We start from the raw sequence: 5,574 nt of genomic DNA, 5'->3' as shown, positions 1-5,574 counted from the left end.
AATACAATGCAGATAATGTCCCCAGTTCCTCTCCAATTCCCACTCCTCCTCTACTTCTCTTTGAAGTCAAGAGACCACTTGGTACCAGAAAGAGAAGTCAATATAACAAGAGAAAGAAAGTGAGACAGACTCAAGCACACTCAAGCTGGTTACTGCTCTTTTCCACATACCTGATCCTGCTCACCTCAAACTCTAGGCTATGAACTCATGGACTGTCAGCAGCTAAAACCTCAAAGTTTCACTTATAATAAGCAAACTCTGACATGATTTAAAAAGCCAATGAATCTAATCCAGCTTTTTCATTGTACTGAGTGATTAAAGGAAACTAGGATTTTGACAATAAAATAGACTATCCTGAAAATATTGGTTTGATGCACCATTGTTGTAGACTTTTCCACTGAACATAAGTTACAAACTAGTGCTGAGTTTTTAGAACCATGAAATACTTTATAATTCTGAGATATACTTTTAAGTATTTTTCCTGTAGTTCACACAGAATTTTGACAGTCTCATGAACAATAAAATACCCATGATCCTTGGCTATCTTTCTCTTGTTCAAAATTATTGAGCAAATCTTTTACTCATCCTTTAGCACTTTGTACAAATTGGAATAAATAATTTGCATCAGAAAAGAAACTGTTCCTGAGATTCCAAGAGCCATGCAATCATGGATCAGAAATAACGACACAATAGGATTCACCTGTGCTAAATAACCTAACCCTAAACATTACCCTTCTTCACTTCCTAAACACGCAGTACAAATGTCTCCACAGTATTTACACTGAACTACATAGTATATTGTAACTTACAGAGGGTTTAAAACATAAATATGTGTGTATATTATAGGCAAGTACTAATGCATTTTCTATAAAGTACTTGAACATTATAAATTTTAACAACTGTGGAGGACCCTAAAATCATCCTCTGTAGTATTTTCTACTATATTTTCCTTTTTATATGCTTCTCTTCTCCTGGTCTGAAAACATTTATTTCATGTGTATGTGTTTGCCTGCATGTACTGATGTGTTGAATGAGCCCAGTGCCTACAGAGATCAGACACTGTTGTGAGCTAGACACTGAATCCAAGACCTCTGGAAAATCAACCAGATCTTAACGATTGAGCCATCTCTCTTGTCCAACCACTATATTTTCATAAAGCCCTTGGAAAGGGCAGAATGTGTACACACACACACACACACACACACACACACACACACACACACGTGGTAATTAGTTTGGAAAAAACCTTAAAGAGGGGAAATGTAATTAGTTAGGTAATTAGTTAGGGCAAAACCTTAAAGAGGGGAAATGTAGGATCCCCAAGGGTCAGCTATACAATAAAAAATGTTAATAGAAGAATTTTAGTGGAGAGGTGGTTACTTAAGTTAAAATTCTCTATTCAAGCAAGAACCTTTTCCAACATTCATGTAAATCGCAATGTAGAAATGCTGGCCATGGTGGCACCTGCAATCTTAGTGTTTGGGAGGCTGACTCAGGAGGATTGACATGAGATGAAGTTTGCTTGGTCTCCAGCGTGAGACTTGCTCTCAAAACAAACAAACAGCACAAGTGAAGACTCTCCACATACTCAAGTCATAAACACAGAGAAATGAAGTAGCTACTGAACTGGAAGCTTCATCCCAACTGGATAAATTTCATGGTGCTAGGAAGTATTAGCTCACTACCATACAAGAACCGTAGTCATCAATCTCACCAAACTGTGAACCCTGTGACTTACAATAATCACCTACCCAGTAACACACCTACTGATGCAATACTGTCATGAATATTGTAGAGGTAACCAGTTTCTGATGGATCTAACACCCATCCCATAAGGTGGAATCTATACCTAGCACTACCAATTACCCAATAACCCATGGCTGTTACATCAAAAGTTCTAGGGGAAAAAAACCTATGCATAGTATTATAATAACTCCTAACAACATACTGCCATATCCATAAATCAGTGCATCACTCAACCTTCATCAGAAAAGTTTCTTCATGCAAACGATGTTGATTAACACAGAAATCTACAACTGCTCAGTATGCAAAGGATAAGAGACTTTGAAATACTCATTCCTAAATAGGACATATATATCATAGTCTTCCTATTAAGGCTCAGGGATCTTTGAAGAAGTGGGGATTGAAAAGTTACAAGAGACACAACTGTTGAATGATTTCAAAGGAAGCAGTTTTTCCTGTACACAGCTGAAGTAGATGCACATATGAATTCACAGCAGTTGTTACAGTATGAACAAGATCTATACAAGATCAAGCCAGCATTGAGGTTTAGGCAATGGACATGTGTTAATTAAGAAGAATGGACCTAGACAGCTTCTAGGAAATATAGTGTCACTTTTATTTAATTTTGTGATTTCTTGAATGTTGATCATACTGAACGGTAGGCACCACACCTAGTGTAGTTGGCCAACACAGAGTGTACTCAGTTGACTTAAAAGAGAGAGAGAAAAAAAAAGAATTTTGGAGAGTGGGAAAATAGTGATGAATCTGAAAGGAGTTACGAGGTTAATATCAAAATAAATTCTATGAAATTCTCAACAAATTAATAGAAATATTTAAAAATCAGCATAAACTGGCTGATGTAGCTCAGTGGTAGACTGTTTTCTTGGCATATGTTGCTGCCCTAAGTTCTACCCTTATAATCACAAAAAAATATGAACAAATAAGTAAAATTTTAAACATAAATCAACATGATATAGATGGCAGATTGTCTATGAAGGAAAACTGAAAAATTGAAGTAAAAACTTCTGAGACCAATGACAATAAAGTTGCGTAATAGAAGGCTAATATGCAAAGTCAATTATGTTTGTATGAGCAAGCACTAAGCAAGTCAAGTTTAAACTGAAAAGCAGTATTATTGCCATTATTATTTCCAAAGCAAAATAATGTAAGTCTAGTAAGGCTTACAAGTATGAGAAAAAGTTTGCTGTGAAAAACGAAAGAAGTAATTTTTCATATCCATGCAAAATGTTGTTAACTTGTAAGTGCTTTCCAACACATAAAAAAGAATATACAGAGTAATCATTTTACTCCACTCTAAAACTCACAATGAAGCCTAGAGTAGATAAATACCGTAGTACAGAGGAGCACAGAAATGGCCGTACAAATATAAGCTTGACAAAGAAATGAAAGCAGTGTGATGGATAATGGAGTCCTTCCAGCAGGGAATGCTACAAATGGCTAACGACATGTACCAAAAGTCCACAATAAAATCAGTACTTCAACCCATCACAAAAACTGACTGAGATGAAACATAGATCTAAGTGTAAGATAAAAATCCATAAAAACTCCTAAAAAGATATCTCCTCTCAAAACTCTAAATGATATTTGTCATGACAGCACTCTGTAGACAATCACCAGAGTCCAATGAGTGAAAGAAGTAGCTGGTAACTGTACATCATTGGTGCTAAGGTCATGTACAGTCCAAGCGTTGCCACTATAAGAAATAGCTGTTGTGACAGCTCACATAATAAAGGTACTTGCCAACAAGCCAGATGACCTGAGTTCAGTATCCAAGTCACACATGGTTACAGGCAAGAACTGACTCACTCAGGTTGTCCCCTTACCTCTACACACACACACACACACACACACCAGATAAATAAATGTAACAAAAAAAAAATAAAAGATAAGCAACAAGCAGGGAGAAATACACTTGCAAAAGATGTTCCTGATAAAGAATGATTGTTCAAAGTGTTAAAGAACATTTAAAATTCAACTATAAGAAAGTAAAAATGGGGCAAAAGGCCTGAGTATCCATCTCACCAACAATATGAAAGTGGCGAATGATCCAATGAAAAGTTCCTCACTGCTGCAGCTGATTGGAGAGTTGCAAATTATAACAATGAAACACTGTTACAAAACTATTAGAACAGCCAAAATCTCAAACACTAATATCATAAAATGCAAAGACAATCTTAATTCCTAGGGATTCATATTCAATCCTGGTCAGAGTGTAAAATGTTAGTACCACATGGAAATATTGTAATAATTTCTCACCAAAAAAAACCAATATAATATAACTTCTAAGTTTCTTGGTATTCACCAAATGAGTTTTAAAATATGTCCATATAAATACCTGACATAGGTGTGGCAGGTCCAAGCTGACCACTGGAAAGGTGAAAGCAGAAGTATCAGAAGTTTAACCTCACCCTCAGTAACATGGTGACTTTCCCAACAAAGGGAGAAAGTCTCATGGTGGAAGTGGTAGAATGTAACGGTGTTCAGACTTCTTTGCTTGCAAATGTGCATCAGAATGACTCATTGCTCTGGTACAAGACCTCTGCTAGTCTACCAATACTGGAACCTCACTGAGACCCCTCTCAGATATCCTGTTGTTGCCCTGTGACATGGAGAGCCTGTAGTTTTGGATCTGTAGGACCAGCCTCTTCATGCATTTTACCAGTTCATCAATGGGTAGATGCTGGGATGAGCATTCAAATCCCTGAATCTGGGACTGACAGCTATCTGAGATGGTCTGCCTCATGCAACCAGGGACATCTCTACCCTGCTACCTAGGTGAGGTGCTGGTTGCAGCGGGTGAGGGTCAGGGCGATCTTTCACACTCTCAGGACCCCAGGACCAGCTCTTCCTCATACAATAGGTGACAGGGTAAAAGGGTGTCAGAGGGTATCTTGCCCTCACTGCTCCAGTTCTCCTCCCCCATGCCATGCTGCCATGGGCAAAGGTAAAGGAGAAGGAGGATCACTCCCTTACCCATGTCACCACATAGCAGACAAAAGGCAGGACTGGCTCTCACATGCTCACACCCTCAAGGCCAGATCACCTACATCCAGAGCTAGCTCTACTGTGTTGCCCAGGTGGTCTGCAGAGGTAGCGCATGCCAAGACCCCACCATGGTTCCAGATGGCATGACTGGCTACTCAAAATCAAGGTATATTTCATTATTCTCAAGGCTCCAGTTTTGCCCATCTTCATTGTGTTCCCATCTCTCTGTTTCTCTTTGTTTCCCTTTTATCCAACAGTTACTGGCTCCTCTTAGTGGCTCCTGGGATCTTTGAATGAATGGAATCATCTCAGGAGTGGTCTCAGAGAGTGTTATGCCCCATTCATGCATTATGGTACCAAAGATGGGTCATCTCAAACAGTCTGTGCCCCTAAGGCCTGTTTGGCATCAAACTAGGTACCTTGTCTGAGTCATCTGGCACTGGGCTTGTAAAGTCATATTATGCTCCCTCTTTTAAATTAAGGAATGTTAGGTTCCTACTCATTCAGATGTTCAGAGGTCAGAACACTGAGCATAGACATAACCTCTCTCTTCTCTGCAACCCACTGACACAGATGTGACACAGCAGCCATATCTGCTCACTTCAAGGAGAGTGAATTTTATATTTCTTTATTGTGTATCACAGACATCAAACCTTGATTATAGCATATTTTGTGATCTTTATTTTCATGATCAGAGTTTAAATTATAAAAATTTGTTTTTCAATTGATGTAGAAAAACTTCCTAAGCAGTGTATAACAAGCTTTCCAGTTTCCTACAGTCCTTTAAATGCAAGGAACTGAGGGGCCATGCACAATGGACACTAT

General features: G+C 38.4%; 1 non-coding gene across 1 annotated transcript; it reads right to left on the bottom strand.

Annotated features, from left to right (window-relative positions):
- Positions 1-5,232: 5,232 nt before the first annotated feature.
- On the bottom strand, positions 5,233-5,362 carry Gm23274. Its single transcript, XR_003949283.1, has one exon. It is a non-coding gene; the product is annotated as a small nucleolar RNA SNORA17 (small nucleolar RNA).
- Between the last annotated feature and the right edge of the window lie 212 nt (positions 5,363-5,574).

This window comes from Mus musculus, chromosome 1 (genome assembly GCF_000001635.26).
Source record: "Mus musculus strain C57BL/6J chromosome 1, GRCm38.p6 C57BL/6J".
Classification (NCBI taxonomy): Eukaryota; Metazoa; Chordata; class Mammalia; order Rodentia; family Muridae; genus Mus; species Mus musculus.
This window is presented reverse-complemented; position numbering and strand designations above follow the sequence as displayed.